The sequence below is a fragment of the Enhydra lutris genome, unplaced genomic scaffold, assembly GCF_002288905.1.
Source record: "Enhydra lutris kenyoni isolate GAN:26980312 unplaced genomic scaffold, ASM228890v2 scaffoldscaffold66, whole genome shotgun sequence".
In the NCBI taxonomy this organism is placed as follows: Eukaryota; Metazoa; Chordata; class Mammalia; order Carnivora; family Mustelidae; genus Enhydra; species Enhydra lutris.
This window is the reverse complement of record NW_019154150.1, coordinates 7,093,544-7,113,471: the sequence shown is the minus strand read 5'-3', so window position 1 is coordinate 7,113,471 and position 19,928 is coordinate 7,093,544. Positions and strand designations below refer to the sequence as shown.

General features: G+C 41.1%; 2 pseudogenes; one reads left to right on the top strand and one right to left on the bottom strand.

Annotated features, from left to right (window-relative positions):
* The first annotated feature begins 2,676 nt into the window (after nt 1-2,676).
* LOC111159161 lies at nt 2,677-3,074 on the top strand (annotated as a pseudogene).
* Nucleotides 3,075-9,045: 5,971 nt separating this feature from the next.
* On the bottom strand, nt 9,046-9,530 carry LOC111159155 (annotated as a pseudogene).
* Between the last annotated feature and the right edge of the window lie 10,398 nt (nt 9,531-19,928).

The following is a 19,928-nucleotide window of genomic DNA, read 5'->3' as shown; positions in this document are numbered from 1 at the left end:
ACTGACTAAGCCTTCCCAAAAAGTACTGTTTGTAACAGTTCCTGGTATATAGTAATCTTGAATAACACGTCACCAGACCAGATAAAACTAGCCAATCAACAAGAGACACACAAACCCGGTGGGTTGAGATACTAAAATATGGGTTACAGTTTTACCCAATAAAAGGTAGCCTGTAAGATTGGGAGGGGTCGCTCTCCTCGGAGACGTCCCTGACCAGTCAGTCAGTCAATTTTTGAGCCTGTAAGCTGGGGGTGGTCGCTCTCTTCAGAGACCGCCCTGGCTGGTCAGTCTGACTTCTAATGCTTGGCATAGAATAGAGCTTTGCCTAACTTTAACTTTGTTTCAGTCTCATTCCCCTGGCCGATCAGTCTGATTTCTACTACTTGGCATAAAATAAAGCTTTAAATAACTTTCACTTTGTCTCAGTCTCGTTTTGTTTAATAACGGACCTAACAGTCAACACCAACTATATATTAATCCTGACTGTATTACAATACCAAGGGTTCTTTCTTTTTAAGTTTATTTTTTTAGTAATCTCTACACCCAATGTGGGGCTTGAACTCATGACACCGAGATCGAGAGTTGCATGAGCCAGCCAGGTACCCCCACGATCCTAAGGGTTCTAACATAAACTTATTGCTTTCATTCTGACCTATTACAGGATTTACATGGGACTGTAAATAATTAAACAATAAATTTAAAATACATGCAAAAATCAAATCAGATCTAGGTCTACGTGCTGAGTTTGAATTAGATACTGAATCATTTAGGTTTAGTATCAGCTGCATGTAATAGAAAATCCAAATTAGGGGCACTTGGGTGGCTCAGTCAGTAAAGCACCTGCCTTTGGCTCAGGTCACAACCCCAGGGTCCTGGGATTGATCCCCGCATCAGGCTCCCTGGTTAGCAGTGAGTCTTCTTCTCCTTCTCCCTCTGCCTGCCACTCCCCCTGCTTGTGCTCTCTCTCTCTCTGTCAAACAAATAAAATATTTAAAAAAGAAAGAAAGGAAGGAAGGAAAGAAGAGAGAGAGAGGAAGGAAGAAAGGAAGAAAGAAAGAAAATCAATCCACGTTAACAATGAATAAGTCTTGGGGTGCCTGGCTAGCTCAGTCAGAAGAACATGTGAGTCTGGATCTCGGTGTTGTGAGTTTGAGCCCCACACTGTGTAGAAATTATTTTTAAAAATAAAGTTTAAAAAAATGAGTAAGTCTTGCATGCAATAAGGTTTCATCATCACACATATACATACATTCACAAATCCAGTCTGGAATTAGTATGGAGACTTCAAGATATCATCAGGAACACAGGCTCTTCAAGCTTTCTGCCCCTGCCTCACTGGAACGTTTGTCTTCATGGTCTAAGATGGCTGTTGGAGTTCCAGCCATCACATTTACATTCTAGACAGCAGGATGGAACACTAAGGTGAAAAGCAAGAGAGAGAAAAAGACATGTATCAACCTTTAAATCAGTTTTCCAAAAACTGCCATATGATTTTAATTCCTTGCATCTCACTGGCAAGAATTTAGCCATGTGGCTACACCTAGCTGTATGGGAGACTGGAAAAATGGGAGCATTTGATCTAGGCAGTTATGTGACAAGCTAAAATCAGAAATTGTAGGACTTTGGAAGATGAAGACAAGTTGGGGTAGGTGGCTAACAGTCTCTACTTCAGACAGATTCATATATTACACTATTTCTTTTAATGGGAGGGAATACATAGAAATTTAAGAAACTGGTTTAAGGGGTGCTTGGAAAAGGGTAGTAAGAAGAGGAGAATGGGAATGGAGTAATACAGACGAGGATGGAGTTATATTTCTTTTTTTTTTTTTAAGATTTTATTTATTTATTTGACAGAGAGAGAGAGAGATCACAAGGCAGCGCAGCAGGCAGAGAAAGGGAGAAGCAGGCTCCCCACTGAGCAGAGAGCCCAGTGCAGGGCTCAATCCCAGGACTCTGAGATCATGACCTGAGCCAAAGGCAGAGACTTAACCCACTGAGCCACCCAGGTGCACCTTCTTTTTTTTTTTTTTTAAGATTTTATTTATTTATTTGACAGAGAGAGAGAGATCACAAGTAGGCAGAGCAGAAGGCAGAGGGAGAAGGAGAAGCAGGCTTCCCCAGACCACACAGTTTTGGGTTTGAATTGACCAATCCAGCCTTAGCCCAGAATCCCCAAAGCCCTCCCTACCCATGGAGAATGATAAAGGCATGTGCCCCAGGTCCTCTCTCTCTCTGCCTGCACCTGCCTTGACCTTTCCAAGTGCTCAAGTGGCCCCTTGCCCCATGCTGTGTACTTCCTCCAGATCTTGTGAGTAATAATCCTCTCTTTCAATTTCCCTCCTAATCTTTTGTTGAACCATGGCAACACTGACATCTTGCATTTCTTCAGCAAATATTAATTTAACAAAATTATAACAAAAACATATTCTGGACTTCTAGAATAAGGAAAGGAAACTAAGAAATTGGAGGTATAGTGCAAGAAACCACAATGTAAGGGAAGATTTCCACAAGCAACATCAAGACATTGTAGACCCATTCACCAGTGAAACCAGTGAAGAGTTTGTTAAAAAGCAAGCAAAAAACCAGTGTTTGTCTTTCCCCACCACTGCCACCAAGTCTCTGGGAGGTGGAGGCTCAGGTGTGCTACAGATTGAACTCCACCCGTAACCCACTGCCATGGCTGAGGAAGGCACGGCAGCTGGCAGTGGAATGGGTGTTGGGACTCTGCTTTGCAAGAGGTGCAGAAGACCATCCTCCTCCACAACAGCCTAGCATGTGGAATTCGCTAAGAAGCCAAAGCTTTAGACAAGCTCCAAGCCCACATTTGTATGCTTGCATCCAGCTGGGATAATGCTGTGTCTGTCAGTTTGGTGGAGGCTTTTGGTGCTAAACACCAAATCAACCTCATTAAGGCCAATGACAAGAAACTAGGGGGATGGGTAGATGAGTAGGCCTCCGCAAAGTTGACAGAGAGGGAAAACCCCACATAGCGGTTCGTTGGAGTTGTATGGTGGTTATGGCAAAGATCTCAGACCAAGGATGTCGTCAAGGAATACTTCACGTGCTCAAAATGAACAAATAAAAAACTTGGTTCTTGTTGAAAAAGAAAAAAACAAAATCATTTAAAACCTCTAGAAATGGGGCACCTGGGTGGCTCAGTCGGTGAAGTGTCTGCCTTCGGCTCAGGTCATGGTGTCAGGGTCCCGAGACTGAGTTCCATGTTGGGCTCCCTGCTCAGTGCGGGAGCCTGCTTCTCCCCCTCCTCCCTGCTTGTGTTGTCTGTCGCTATCTCTGTCTCTCTCAAATAAATTTTAAAAATCTTAAAATAAATAAAATAAAAATAAAATCTCTAGAAATGGTCCCTAGGACATATAGCCTGTAAAAAAATACTTACTAGAAAGAAAAAAAGAAAGAAATTAATTTACTAAAACAAAACAAAATAAAAACTACTAAAATTCAGTACAACTACTAAGAGTCTATGGTAATTAAGCTGAGACCTGCTCCTCCTTACCCCACTCCCACTCAGCAAGATGAACACTCAGGACCAGTACAGCCAAGAAAGAACACAGCACTCCCTCTCCCCCCAGTTGGAGGGCTATTTCCTACATGCAGCAGGACATCAACATTTCTGTCTGGTCCCCATCAACCTTTTGTGGAGGCTTACTTCTTATGAGTGTCACTGGGATGAGGGCTCCTTTCTTCTGCCCAGTTCTCACTCACAGGACTGAGGCTCTACCCTGGATGTGGTGCCTCTGGGAGTCCACAGCTCTGATTGTCTTCGCTTCGGCTCACCAGGCAGTGGTTCCAAGCAGGAAGAGGCAAGCCAGGAAGATGTGATGTTACTACCCCCTCTCTACTGAGTGCTCAATTCCTATGGCAAGAGTGTCACTGGGAGGGGCGCCTGGGTGGCTCAGTGGGTTAAGCCTCTGCCTTCGGCTCAGGTCATGATCCCAGGGTGCTGGGATCGAGCTCTGCATCGGGCTCTCTGCTCAGTGGAGAGCCTGCTTCCTCCTCTTTCTCTGCCTGCCTCTCTGCCTACTTGTGATCTCTCTGTCCAATAAATAAATTTTTAAAAATCTTAAAAAAAAAAAAAAGAGTGTCACTGGGAGAGAAGTGTGCCACTGTCTCCCATCCCCCCTCGGAGTACTGACTCAGAGATTTTGCCTAAGGAAAGAAGCAGGATGAAAAAGACAGCTCTTACTCTATTCCCAAAGACACTGACTTTATCTGCTATCCATGCAGAGAAGTTCAAGCCTGAGGGTTCTCTCAAAAACAGTGGAGATTGTGGTGACAGGCAACTAAGAGGAGAATGACATCTTTATTAGATATATAGGTAAAGTATAGGCCAGCTAGAAAACCTGGGAAAGGGAGGAAGGAAGAGCCTACCTGGGATCAGAATAAACTCAAATACTGCTCTCAAAAAACCATTCCATCTGGGCACCTGGGTGGCTCAGTAGGTTGAGTGTCTGGCTCTTGACTTCAGCTCAGGTCGTGCTCTTAGGGTCGTGAGATCAAGTCTTCTGTTGGCTCAGTGCTCTGCGCGTGGTGTGGAGTCTGCTTGAGATCTTCTCTCTCCTTCTGCTCCTCCCTTAGCACATTCTTCCTCTCCCTCTCTCCCTCTTTCAAAATAAATAAATAAATAAAATCTTGTAAAAAAAAAAGGATTTGAATTACTTATTTTTCTTATTTTTCTGCGAGACAGAGACAGAGAGCGAGAACACAGGGAAAAGGGCAGAGGCAGAGGGGGAAGTGGGCTCCCATCCGAGCAGGGAGCCCGATATGGGCTTGATCCCAGGACTCTGGGATCATGACCCAAGCTGAAGGCAGATGCTTAACCAACTGAGCCACCCAGGTGTCCCACAATAAACAAAGTCATTAAAAAAAAATTCTATTCTGTCAAAGGAGCCTGAATTGCACTGCTTTCATCTGAAGAGCAATTTTTGCACCAGGCCTTTGCCAAAAATAATAGAGTAACCAGTGGGCAATTTAGTGGAGTCTTTTTTTTTTTTTAAGATTTTATTTATTTATTTGACAGAGAGAGATCACAAGTAGGCAGAGAGGCAGGCAGAGAGAGAGGGAAGCAGGCTCCTCGCAGAGCAGAGAGCCCGATGTGGGGCTCGATCCCAGGACCCTGAGATCATGACCTGAGCCGAAGGCAGAGGCTTTAACCCACTGAGCCACCCAGGCGCCCCAATTTAGTGGAGTCTTAACAGCGGTTCGGTCCAAGGAAGAGATATTAAAGAAAGCCCTGCCAAAATGTCCACATCCCAGAGTGACTAGGGATGATGAGGGCAACATTAGAGGTTTACCACAGGTGAAGGGGAGGGTGGAGAGAGAGGAGAGTATGCTAAAATGATCCAGCCAGTCACTAAACAAATAAATAAGCAAGTAACAACAGCAAGCCCTATTGGAAGGGTTACTACAATATTATCGGAAATGTCCAGTTTCTGACCAAAAGAAAAAAATTACGGTACATGCAAAGAAACAAGAAAGCATGACTTAACGCTGAAACAAAAAAACAAAAACAAAAAAACAGGGAACACATACTGCATGTGAGAGCATCCAGATGTCAGAGTTAACAACCCAAACCTTCCCAGTAGCCATTTGTTTCATGTTGGTGCCAACCTATAGAGAGAAAAGGTCCTGGCTAGAAATGCCTGGGGGCAATGCCACTTCCCCAGTGTGTTCTTACGACTGCAAGATGCAAGTCAGCAACAGCCATGAGGAAATGCTGGGGGAATAAAATAAGGTTTATTACTGACAAGTCCTGGAGGGTTGATACATGGTTCATCCGGGGCTATACAGTGAGATCAGGGGTATAGACAGAGAACATGGCCCTGGGGTTTTGCCGTTACTACAGTCAGGTGTGGGTTGCCTAGGGTTTTACAGGTTCATTCTCTATTGGTGAATTTAAAACCTAAAAGTAGGAATTAAAGTGCATGAAGAGAAAAACATAGCCCCTCAAATACTAGCAAACCAATTGGCAATATATAAAAATGGTGCACCATGACCAAGAGAGATTTTATCCAAGGAATGTGAGTTTGGTTTAATATAATTATTTTATTTATTTATTATTTTAATGCATCATATCACTAAAATGAAAAAAGAATCACATGATCACCTCAATAGACACAAAAAAGCGTTCGATAAAATTCAACACCTTGTCAGGAAAACAAAACACTCAACAAACTTCAACAAACGGGGACAGAAGGGAACCTGACAAAAGAGTATTTATAGGGCACCTGGGTGGCTCAGTTGGTTGAGTGAACGCCTTTGGCTTGGGTCATGATCTTGGAGTCCCAGGATCGAGTCCCACATTGGGCTCTTCTCTCTCTGACCCTCCCCTTTCTCATGCTCTCTCTCCCTCAAATAGAAATTAAATTAAATCTTTTTTTAAAAGAGTGTCTATAAAAACTCACAACTAACATATTTAACAACTAACATATTTAATGGCGGAAGACTGGATTTTGGGACGCTTGGGTGGCTCAGTTGGTTAAGTGTCTACCTTCAGCTCAGGTCATGATCCCTGGGTCCTGGGATAGAATCCCACATCAGGCATCCTGTTTGGTGGGGAGTCTGCTTCTCCCTCTGCCTGCTGCTCCCCCTGCTTGTGCTCTCTCTCTGACAAATAAATAAATAAAATCTTAAAAAAAAAAAAAGAAAGAAAGACTGGATGTCTTCCCCCTAAAATCAGGAATAAGACTAGGATGTCCACCTCGCTATTTCTGTTCAAAGTTGTAATAGAAGGTTCTAGTCAAGGAAATTGGTCAAGGATAAAAGAAGGCATCCAGACTGGAAGGGAAGAAGTAAAATTATCTCTGCCCACAGATGATGTGGCCTTAAATAGAGAAAATCCTAAGGAATTACCCAAAAAACTATTAGAAATAAGAAACAGTTCTATTTTCATCAAGGCTACAGAAAACAAGATCAAATTTTTTCTATATACTTTCAATGAACAATCTGAAAATGAAATTAATAAAATAATTTCATTTGAAATAGCATCAAAAAGAATACAACTCGGTTGCCTGGGTGGCTTAGTCGGTTAAACGTCTGCCTTCAGCTCAGGTCATAATCCCAGGATCCTGAGATCGAGCCCTGCATCAGACTCCCTGCTCAGCAAAGAGCCTGCTTCTCCCTTTCCCTCTGCCTGCTGCTCTGCCTATTTGCACTCTCTCTCTCCCTCTCTGTCAAGTAAATAAAATCTTTAAAAAAAAAAAAGAAGATAACTCTTAGAAACATACTCACAAAACAAGTATAATATTATATGTTGAAAACTATAAAACATTGCTGAAAGAAATCATAAGATATCTAAATAAATTGAAAAAAGTCCATATTTTTATATATCAGAAGATCAGAAGACAATATTTTAAAGGTGGCAGTATTCCCCAAATTCATCTACGGATTCAATGCATTCTCTATCAGAATCCCGGGTGACTTTGTAGAAATTTACAACCTGATTCTAAACTGCACATCTTATTACAAGAGCTTCTGAAAAGCTCAAAACAATCTTAAAAAAGAACAAACATGGAGGACTCACATTTCCTCATTTCAAAATACACTACAAAGTAATGGTAATCAAGACCGTATGGTACTGGCTTAAGATTAGACATAAAAATCAATGAATAGAAGTGAGAGCCCAGAAACAAACCCATGTGTCTAGGGTTTATTTATTTAGTTATTTATTATTACTAACATATACTGTATTATTTATTTCAGGGGTACAGGTCTGTGATTCATCAGTCTTACACAACAGACAGCATTCGCCACAACACATACCCTCTCCAATGTCTATCACCCAGCCACCTTATCCCCCTACCTACCTCCCCTCCAGCAACCTTCAGTTTGTTTCCTGAGACTGAGTCTTTCGTGGTTTGTCTCCCTGTTTGGTTTCATCTTGTTCCATTTTTCCCTCTCTTCTCCTATGAGCCTCTGCCTTGTTTCTCAAATTCCACATATCAGTAAGATCATATAATTGTCTTTTTTTGATTGACTTATTTCGCTTAGCATAATACCTTCTAGTTCCATCCATGTCATTGCAAATGGCAAGATTTCAGTTTTTTGATGGCTGCATAATATTCCATCGTATATATGAACCACATCTTTATCCATTCAACTGTCGATGGACATCTAGGCTCTTTCCATAGTTCAGCTATTGTGGACACTGTTCCTATAAACTTTTGGGTGCATGTGGCCCTTTGGATCACTACATTTGTATTTTGGAGGTAAATACCCAGTAGTGCAATTGTGGGGGTCATAGGGTAGCTCTATTTTCAACTTTTTGAGGAACCTCCATACTGTTTTCCAGACTGGCTGCACCAGTTTGCATTCCCACCAACAGTGTAGGAGGGTTCCCCTTTCTCCGCATCCTCGCCAACATCTCTTGTTTTCTGACTAGTTAATTTTAGCCATTCTGACTACTGTGAGGTGGTATCTCATTGTGGTTTTGATTTTTATTTCCCTGATGCCAACTGATGTTGAACACTTTTTCATATGTCTATTGGCCATTTGGGTATCTACTTTGGAGAAGAACATAAGATTCTTGATCTCAAGGTCATGAGTTTGAGCCCCACATTGGGGGTTGAGATTACATTAAAAATTTTAAGAGGCCCCTGGGTAGCTCAGCTGGTTAAGCAACTGACTCTTAGTTTTGGCTCAGGTCATGATCTTGGGGTTGTGAGATCAAGCCCTGCATTGGGCTCTGAACTGAGGAGGGAGACGGCTTCAGATTCTGTCCCTCTGTCTCCTGCTGTTCCTCCCCCTTTCTCACGTTTTCTTTATTTCTTTTTTTATTTTTTTAAAGATTTTATTTATTTATTTGACAGAGAGAGACACAGAGAGAGAGGGAACACAAGCGGGGGGAGTGGGAGAGGGAGAGGCAGGCCTCCTGCCCAGCAGGGAGCCTGACGCAGGGCTTAATCCCAGGACCCTGAGATCATGACCTGAACTGAAGGCAGACACTTAATGACTGAACCACCAAGGCACCCCTTAAATATCTTAAAAAAATTTTTTACACTGTCTTGAGGTTTTTTATTTTCTTTACATTTATCATGCCATGAATTCGTAAGGAATGGATTCTAGCAGTTCGGGCTCCTTTCCACTGGTTCTCACAAAATGTGTTTCTCTGGGTGGGGCAGGCTGGCACTTCAGTTGCACTCAAGTACCTTTCTCTTTGGCTTCCTTCTTTTTCTGGTGATGTTCCTTCACACGTTTCAGGAAGCTATCTCAGCTCTTTGAGTGTTTAATATGCTCGATGCATACCTTGATTCTCTTGGCAAGAATCTTGCCCTTAATTTGTTTGTTTACAACAATGCCAACAGCATGTTGAGTAACATTATAGACTCTTCCAGTTTTTCATGGTGACATTTGTGGGACATGCCTTTTTGAACAGCGCCCATTTTCTTCATGTCCCCAATATCATCTTTCTCGTAGATTCCCATGTATGTGGCCAAAGGAACAACTCCATCTTTTCTAAAAGGTCTAGAGAACATATAGTGGGCACCTCTCCTTTTTCCCTTTGTGTTGGTCATTTTGGTGAATTACTGGATGATGACTGTTCCAGATGAAAGGAAAGCAAAAATTTTTAAAACTGAAATATAAATGGGGTGCCTGGGTGGCTTAGTTGGTTAAGTGACTGACTCTTGGTTTAGGCTCAGGTCATGATCTCAGGGTCATGGGATCTAGCCCCATGTCATTGGGCTCTGTGTTCAGAGAGAAATTGGCTAGAGGTTCTTTCTATCCTCCCCCCACGCTCTCTCTCTCCCTCTTTCTCTCTCTCTAAAACAATAAATAAATATTTAAAATAATATATAATAAATAAATAAAATAAAATATTAAATATTAAATTTTATTTTCTTTTCTTTTTTAAAAGATTTTATTTATTTATTTGACACACGGAGGGAGATCACAAGTAGGCAGAGAGAGAGGCAAAGAGAGAGGGGGTAGCAGTCTCCCTGCTGAGCAGAGAGCCTGATGCGGGACTCCATCACTGGACCCTGAAGATCATGACCTGAGCCGAAGGCAGGGGCTTTAACCCACTGAGCCACCCAGGCGCCCTAAAAATTAAATTCTTTTTTTAAAATTTTTTAAAAATATTTTTATTTATTTATTTGACAGAGATCACAAGCAGGCAGAGAGATAGAGAGAGAAGGAGGGGAAGCAGGCTCCCTGCTGAACAGAGAGCCTGATGCAGGGCTCGATCCCAGGACCCTGGGATCATGACCTGAGCCGAAGGCAGGGGCTTTAACCCACTGAGCCACCCAGGAGCCCCTAAAAATTAAATTCTTAAAATTAAGAACATTAAAATGGACAAAGAGGAGCACCTGGCTGGTTTAATTGGTAAAACATGTGACTCTTGATGTCAGGATCATGAATTAGAGCCCCATGTTGGGCGTCAGCCATGAAAAGGAATGGAGTGCTGATATATGCTACAATAATGGACAAATTTTGAAAACATGTTAAGCGAAAAAAGCCAGTCACAGATGGCATATATTGTATGATTCTCTTTCTGTGAGGTGTCCAGAAGAGGCAATCCTCAAATAGTCAATTTGAGACAGAAAGCAGATTAGTGATTGCCAGGAACCGGGACATGGAAGACCAGGAGAGAACCAGTGATGCGTGCAGCGTTTCTTTAGGAAGTGATGAAATGTTCTGGAATTATATAATGGTGATGGTTGCACAACTTTGTAAGATACTAAAACCCACCAAACTGTACACTCTAAGTGGATGAATTCTGTATGGTATAAGAATTATATCTCAAGGGCGCCTGGGTGGCTCAGTGGGTTAAAGCCTCTGCTTTCGGCTCAGGTCATGGTCTCAGGGTCCTGGGATCGAGCCCTGCATCGGGCTCTCTGATCATGACCTGAGCCGAAGGCAGGGGCTTTAACCCACTGAGCCACCCAGGCGCCCTAAAAATTAAATTCTTTTTTTAAAATTTTTTAAAAATATTTTTATTTATTTATTTGACAGAGATCACAAGCAGGCAGAGAGATAGAGAGAGAAGGAGGGGAAGCAGGCTCCCTGCTGAACAGAGAGCCTGATGCAGGGCTCGATCCCAGGACCCTGGGATCATGACCTGAGCCGAAGGCAGGGGCTTTAACCCACTGAGCCACCCAGGAGCCCCTAAAAATTAAATTCTTAAAATTAAGAACATTAAAATGGACAAAGAGGAGCACCTGGCTGGTTTAATTGGTAAAACATGTGACTCTTGATGTCAGGATCATGAATTAGAGCCCCATGTTGGGCGTCAGCCATGAAAAGGAATGGAGTGCTGATATATGCTACAATAATGGACAAATTTTGAAAACATGTTAAGCGAAAAAAGCCAGTCACAGATGGCATATATTGTATGATTCTCTTTCTGTGAGGTGTCCAGAAGAGGCAATCCTCAAATAGTCAATTTGAGACAGAAAGCAGATTAGTGATTGCCAGGAACCGGGACATGGAAGACCAGGAGAGAACCAGTGATGCGTGCAGCGTTTCTTTAGGAAGTGATGAAATGTTCTGGAATTATATAATGGTGATGGTTGCACAACTTTGTAAGATACTAAAACCCACCAAACTGTACACTCTAAGTGGATGAATTCTGTATGGTATAAGAATTATATCTCAAGGGCGCCTGGGTGGCTCAGTGGGTTAAAGCCTCTGCTTTCGGCTCAGGTCATGGTCTCAGGGTCCTGGGATCGAGCCCTGCATCGGGCTCTCTGCTAGGCAGAGAGCCTGCTTCCTCCTCTCTCTCTCTCTGCCTGCCTCTCTGCCTACTTGTGATCTCTGTCAAATAAATAAATAAAATCTTTTAAAAAAAAGAAGAATTATATCTCAATATAGCTATTTCTTTAAAAAGGAAGCAAGGATGAGCAAAGATACTGGAGAACATGAGGGTATATCTAAAACACAAACATAACAACAGCTAAATAAGGGATTAAATGAGTGGTAGAATTAAAAAGAAAACAAATCATTGGGGTCGTGTGCTTCCACAGGCACACATGGAATAATTTTAATTTCAAAAAGGGTAAGGACTGCAGTTGATTAAAACATATTGAATATATAAAAAGTCATGAGTTCAGAATAATTTTTTTAGAAAGGAAATAGTCCTGGAGATAGCCAGGCCATCAACTTATTCCTCTGAAAATTGTTAATTATAGGAAAAGAACTAAACATTTCTGCTTTTCTAATACAAACAAAACTTCAGTATGACCTAATACCCTGTGGATAAGGGAACGTGTTTCAGTACAGAAGAATTCCAGATAGGGCTGGGACTAGGGTAAGGTGAATCAAGGGCCTAGGGTAGAAAATTTAAGGAGGTACTTGCTTAGCCCTGATTCTAGTTAACAAATGCAGGCATATCCAAGTTAGAAAATTGTTTCAACCATTAGTGAAATAACTGATTCAGGCACTAGTCATTAATGCTGCTGCAACAACTACAAGAAAAACTGATAGGAAATGTATAAAAACAGGTTGTCACCAACCAAACTCAACAATCAATCTTAAAGTCTCAAAAAGTGAGGAAACCAACATCCCATGCCTCGTGATGTGGGTACAGAAAGTACACAGCCCCGCTTAGTGAGGATTCTCAGGGAAAAAAATTTAAGTCATAATGAAATCAAACCGGGGCACCTGTGGTTCAGTCAGTGAAACATGCGAGTCTTGATTTTGGGGTTGTGAGTTTGAGCCCCACGCTGGGGGTAGAGATTACTTAAAAATAAAATCTTTAAAAAATAATTATAATAATGCAATCAAAACTTTAAAACTGACCCCTAGTCCACAACAAATATTGAGCATAAAGGATGCAGTCCACAAGGAAGCAATACACAAGATGTCAAAGGAGGGACTTTATATTAGACTCTAATTTCATCAGCAAGTCAATGAAAGGAAAAATAAAAGTGGAGGGGACTGTTCTAGATTAAGAGAAACATAAGACTTGAAAGACTTATGAGAAACACAAGACATAACAACCAAATAAAATGGATCCTGTTTGATCTTGATTCTAAACAGAAATTACAAAAAGAATTTTTATTACAATCGAAGAAATTTGGCTTCGATTACCCAGTATGGCTGGGTAATTGAATAATATTAAATAATTATTTGCATTTTGTTAGATGTGATAATGGCATTGTGGTCACACAAGAAAATATTTAAAGATTTCTTTTTGAGTTGCATACTGAAGTGTTTAGAGGTGAATGGTACAATGTTCGGGATTTGCTTTAAAATACTCCAGCAAAATATACAACGGAGGGAAGGGGTGGATGAAACAAGTCTATGGTTAAATGAAGTTAGGGGATGGACACATGGGGTTTGTTATATTTTCTAGTTTGGGGCACGTTTGGAAAGTTTTACAGTAAAAATCCTGAAAATATGGGTACACCATTATTCAGCTAAATCCCATTGTAGATAGTATATACCCTAGAGAAACTCTTATGGCTATGCACATGTTCAAGAGGGCTTGTGCTTTGTAAAATGCAAACTGGAGATGAGTTCAATGTCTGTGAATAAAAGAAGGGATAAACCGGGTAAAGTGCCAGCAGCCGTAACCCATTCCTCCTAGTTAACAAAATCCTAATTTTATTTATCCCTCACAGAAATATTTTGTGACTGCGGTGTGATGGATCCAAGGTACGAGTTGGAATCTCATTTCTTCTTATAATTGACAAGTAATTGATGCAGTGGCAGGCAGGCCACAACTTTGCCAATGAGAACAAAGGGAAAGAGTGAGAGTCCAGGGAAGTTCCACCATGCTTCACTGATGCCAAGGCACACAATCTTTCTTTCATTTCTAAAGCTGGCAGTCTTCTCACAGTTGATAGCATCTCACGAGCACTGCCATGGGATGACTGGTATAGTGGGTTCGTCAACCCTGCATGTGTGCAAACATGATCTGAAAACCTACACTTTATGAAATCTTGTAAGATGCAGAAAGTACTAGAATTACAACTTGCAGAACGGGTCTTCAACATTCTGTGAGGAGATGAGACACAGTCAGTGTTCTTTAGTGCAGAGAAGGTAACATTATGGGAGAAAACATGGACATGGAAGGTGCTGATTTGAAAAGTGATTTAGAGTGGAACTCTGGTGAGAAGACATCCTGAAAATACCCTTAACTAATTTATTTCACTTCTATATTCGCATTTTGTGTACTGAAGAGTAATATATAATTCTAAAAAAATTTTTTTAAGCATTTCATTTATTTATTTGACAGAGAGAGATCACAAGTAGGCAGAGAGAGAGGGGGTAGCAGTCTCCCTGCTGAGCAGAGAGCCTGAGCGGGACTCCATCACCGGACCCTGGGATCATGACCTGAGCTGAAGGCAGAGGCTTTAACCCACTGAGCCACTCAGGTTTCCCTAATTCTAAAAATTTTGTGTCTAAGTTTAAAGGGCTATTTTTAAGAGTATAAAACAAAAATTTTAAGGTGTAAGAAAGCATTTTCAGTTTTAAGTGTTGGAATTGTGGGATTTTTAGTAGTTAAAAAAATGTGTGCCTTATCATTGATGGAATGTGGTTGCTATCTTATAGAGAATAAGGCTAGAAAATGGGAATTCTTCTTTGCTCCCCTTCCTTCCCTTCCTGCTTTGGACTGGCAAGCAAGAGCACAGCTGTGGCAGTTATTTTAGGACCACCAGAGGAAGACAAAAAGTATCCCAGGGAGGCCAAATTGCATCCTGACATTGCTGAGTCGCTAATCTAGCAATGGAACATCCTACTTGCAGATTTCCATCAATGAGATAATTAATGCCTATATTATTTATAAGACTTTTACTTAGGAATCATGCTACAAAAGTATACTGAAGTGATAATCATTTAGTAGAATACTGAACAGTGTAAAATACGCTATATAGTTTAATATAAATTGTATTTTGCATATTTTAACATATATTTGTATAAATATATTTTATATGAATACTATGTATTTTATAAATATATATTTTGATATCAAAACTATGGTGTTGGGTTAAAAAAAGAAAGTTTCAGAATAATAACTGTGCAATACTTATATAAAGTTGAATGATTAATAATGTGTTATTTATATGTTTTAAACATGGACTATAAAGGTACATACTATCTATAGCATAGTGGGTATCACTGGGAGGGGAGTAAAGGAAATGCAATCAGGAAGGGAACATAAACTGGACTCATCTGTTCTAATAATGATTTGCATATTTTTCAAAAGAATATTCAAAGCAAATGTGACAAATACTAACATTGTTAAATCTGAGTGGTAAATAAACTTGTCATATTCTTCATTTTTTGTTTGTGGAATAGCTCATAATTATGATGATGAGGATTAAAAAAACCCTGGTTACTTAATTTTCCCGTGTTTATAATTGAAATAATCTCAAAGTCATATTTTAGAGAATTAAAGTGTGTTTAACACACATAAATTTTTTTCTTCACTTGTAAATTAGAAATGTCCACTGGAGGTGGCGCCAAAGAGTCATGAAAAACACTAGGCTATATGATAGAATAATTCTCTCTCACTCTCTCTCCCTTTTTTTTTTTTTTTAATTTTATTTATTTATTTGACAGGCCCAGAGAGAGCATAAGCAGGGGGAAGTGGTAGGCTCCCCAGGGAGCAGGAAACCCCATGCGAAACTTGATCCCAGAACCCTGGGATCATGACCTGAGCTAAACTCTCAACTACCTGAACTACCCAGGCACCCCCAGATTAATTCTCTTAAAGGTACTAGATATAATTGTGAAATCCCACGTATATTATTAAGACTTCTAGCAACAATATCTTGTATTTGCATATTAGTAGTTCAGAAATAATGATAAAGACACAAATCTAAATGCCATTTGTAGGACGCCTCCAGAAGAAATATCGAACCTCCTTTAGGAGGGCTTAGGATGAGAAGGGACTCCCCAACTCAGTATGTTGTTTCTAAGTCTTTTGCCAAAGGATTTTTTTTTAAGATTTTATTTATTTATTTGACAGACAGAGATCACAAGTAGGCAGAGAGGCAGACAGAGAGAGAGGGAAGGCAGGCTCCCCCCCAAGCAGAGAGCCTGGTGGGGGGCCCGTTCCTGAGCTGAAGGCAGAGGCTTTAGCCCACTGAGCCACCCAAGCATCCCCGCCAAAGGATTTCTATTGGTCACAGTCTAACTAGGAAAACAGAAACCACTCTAAGCACTGAAAAAAGGGGGAAAACCGCTCATACGGGGAATTGGAGGGAGGGGCCCAGAAACCCGGCTAGGCAAGGAGGCAACTCAGCCCTTAAAAGAGCTGGACACCACTATTGCCCCCTGCTGGAACAAGGCGCGGGAAGAAAGGAAGCTGCAGAAAATCAAGTCCAGGGGCTGGGGTCATTGAGCAAATCCCTGTTGAGGGAAGAATTTGCCAGAAAGACTACCTGAGGCAGAGAAAGAAGAGGAGAAATACCCCTGGTTTCTCCCTTCCTCTTGCCTTCCGAGTTCCCAATGATGCCTCTCATTGGCTGGACCTGGCCAGAAGTCAGCTAACTTGGAAGCGTGGGAAATAGCCTATAGGAAGGAGTCAGCCTGGTGATAAAAAGCAGAGCAGAGCAAGGGCAAAAATGAGATCTGAGGGCAGAGAGGATCCACCCCATTAGTTTCAAAGTTAAGTAGTTAACATTACATTTTTTTGTTTCTCATATTTCTTTTCAAAATGGTTCTTGCACACCTGGGTGGCTCAGTCTGTTGGGTGTCTGCCTTCAGCTCAGGTCATGAATCCTGGAGTCCCAGAATCCAGTCTATATCCCGCTCCCTACCCAATGGGGAGTCTGCTCTCCTTCTGACCCTCCCCGCTCTCATGCTTTCTCCCTCTAGCTCTCTCTCTCTCTTAAATAAATAAAATCTTTTAAAAATAATAATAATAATAAAATAAGATAAAATAAAATGGTTCTTAACTCCTGAATACCTTGAGTTGCCAGAGTTAGGCAATGGGAGGGGAGACATGGGATGCCAGTTGAATCTGAATTTCAGATAAACAATGCAATATTTGGAATATATTTATAACAATAATATTTATCTGAAATTCAAATTTAACTGGACATCCTGTGCTTAAAATTGTATCTTGCAGACTGTATACCATATACCAAGTATAACTCTAAATGAAACACTTTAAAAGCAAAACTAACTTATACACCCAACTATACAAAACCAGACTTTATCCTAACTTGTACATCTGTAAGACAGTAGGAAAGACTATTTCACAAAATTGGATAATGCCACTGTGCTCCAAATATTCTGGTGACATAGCCTTTGGATACAGGGCCACACATAGGATAAAGCAAGTGAAGCACTGACCTTGGGTGCAAAATTTAATGGAGTGTCAAAAAACTTAGAAAGCAATTAAGATAAATAATATATTAATGCAATATTTTGAAATAAATATGAATACAAAAAAATCCACAAAGAACAAAAAATTGAAAATTTTAATATAACAGGATCAGTAACAGCGCTGGGCTGAGACATACTGAAACCTGAGAAAAAGGAAGAATCAGTATTTACTTACTTTAAACCCATCATTACTTAAAATATTGATATACTGCTCATCATGAATATATTAATTCCTGATTTTTAAAAATATTGCCTCAAAATACTGTTCGTCTTGATTACTGAATTTTTTGGCACTTCCTTAAATTTTTCCACTTGAAGTGAGTGTTTAGCACTGTTTGGATCCATTTCAGGGTCACACAAAATTCACCAGATTTGGGTCAAATGATTACTGGCACACTTTAAGTTAGCAAATAGTTTTGCCTTAGCAGCTTGATTTGAACAGATTGTGAATGAAAAGTTAAGTTGGGACAGGTGCTTGATGTCAATCCCTTTGGATGTAACTGCTTTGGCAAAATGGGTAGGAATATATGCTTTCACATCTTTGAAATATTTCTTGGTAATTATGTATTCACTGTGATGAATTATTTGCAAAATAATCTGTAGTTTCCACCAGAAATTTGATTATGGGAATAACATTTGATTTAGCCCTTTGTATCAAAAAAAAAAAAGAAGTCCAGGTCTAGAGTCCAAGAACTCTTTCCAAGTTCCAGTTCCAGTTCTTATTAGCTGAGCAAAATGATTCATAGATTTACTTCTTGGAGCCCCAATTTCCTCACCATTAAAATGGGTTTGAATATCCGTATTACGATAATTTTGAGGATGAAAAGAAACAATCATTGCAAAACCTCTTTAAGAAACTGCAAAAGAGGGGTACCTGGGTGGCTCAGTGGGTTAAGCCTCTGACTCCGCTCAGGTCATGATCCCAGAGTCCTGGGATCGAGCCCCATATCGGGCTCTCTGCTCCACAGGAAGCCTGCTTCTCCCTCTCCCACTCCCTCTGCTTGTATTCCCTCTCTCACTGTGTCTCTCTGTGTCAAATAAATAAATAAATAAATAAATAAAATCTTAAAAAAAAATATGTAAAAGACCATTCAGAAGTGTCAACACCCCTAATACACTGGGGAATTCTCATCTTTGTACGGAGAGGGGCAGAGGAGGAGGGAGACAGAATTTTTCTTTTAAGATTTTATTTATTGGGATGCCTGGGTCACTCAATGGGTTAAGCTTCTGCCTTCAGCTTAGGTCATGATCCCAGTGTCCTGGGATCAAGCCCTGCCTATGGCTCCCTGCTGTGCGGGAAGCCTGCTTCTCCCTTGCCCTCTCCCTCTGTTTCTGTTCTCCCTCTTTGTGTGTGTCTCTCTCTCTGACAAATGAATAAATAAAATCTTTTTTAAAAAGATTTATTTATTTATTTGATAGAGACACAGTGAGAGAGGGAACACAAGCAGGGGAAGAGGACAGGGAGAAGGAGGCCTCCCACCGAGCAGAGAGCCCGATCCCAGGCTCCAGGATCATGACCTGAGCTGACAGCAGATGCCCAACAACTGAGCCACCCAGGCGCCCCGGGAGACAGAATCTTTTTTTTTTTTTTTTAAGATTTTATTTATTTATTTACTTGACAGAGAGAGAGCACAAGCAGGCAGAGAGGCAGGCAGAGGCAGAGAGAGAAGCAGGCTCCCCACTGAGCAAGGAGCCCGATGCGGGGCTCGATCCCAGGACCCTGAGATCGTGACCCGAGCCAAAGGCAGCAGCTTAACCCACTGAGCCACCCAGGCTCCCTTAGGGAGACAGAATCTTAAGCAGGCTCCACACCCAGTGCAGAGCCTGACACAGGGCTCCATCTCACAACCTTGAGATCATGACCTGAACTGAAATCAAGAGTCGGATGCTTAACCGACTGAGCCACCCAGGCATCCCAGAATTCTCATTATCTTAAAGTCATGCTGCATTCATACACATGCTGCATTCATTGGCATGCTTGCTAAGCATCAATATAATGATGATATTTAAAGACAGTATTTGGAGATTACAGCTGAGGTGACAGAGGGAGGATTCATATCAAGAGATTGTTTCCGTAGTGCAAGAGAAGATTTGAAAATGGTTAGTAGTCTTTGGCAGTCAGAAACATCTTTTTGAGAAAATGATGCCTGTGTTTCCTGGGAAGAAAATGGCATTAGCTACAAAAGAGGGTGTTTATGGGATAGAAACTGAAAAGGGATTATAGGCAGGTCATGAAGTGTCTTAAAAGTCATTTTAAGGAGTTTGGAACTGGGGCTAAAAGCAAGGAAGTGTCTTAAATGGGTATGGACATGATCAGATTAGCATTTTAAAAAACCTGTCTTGGGGCACCTGGGTTGCTCAGTCCATTGAGCATCTGCTTTCAGCTTAGGTCATGATCCCACAGTCCTAGGATCAAGCCTGACATCCGTGTTAGGCTCCCTGCTCAGCAGTGGAGTCAGCTTCTCACTCTGCTTCTCCCTGCCGCTCTGCCTGCTCATGCTCTCTACCTCTCTGTCAAATATAAAAATAAAATCTTTTTTAAAAAATAAAATATCTATCTCTGGCTAAATGAAGACATTCTGGAAGGGGAAAGACTGGATGACAAGGTTGCTGTGGCATTTGTCTCAGAGGCAATA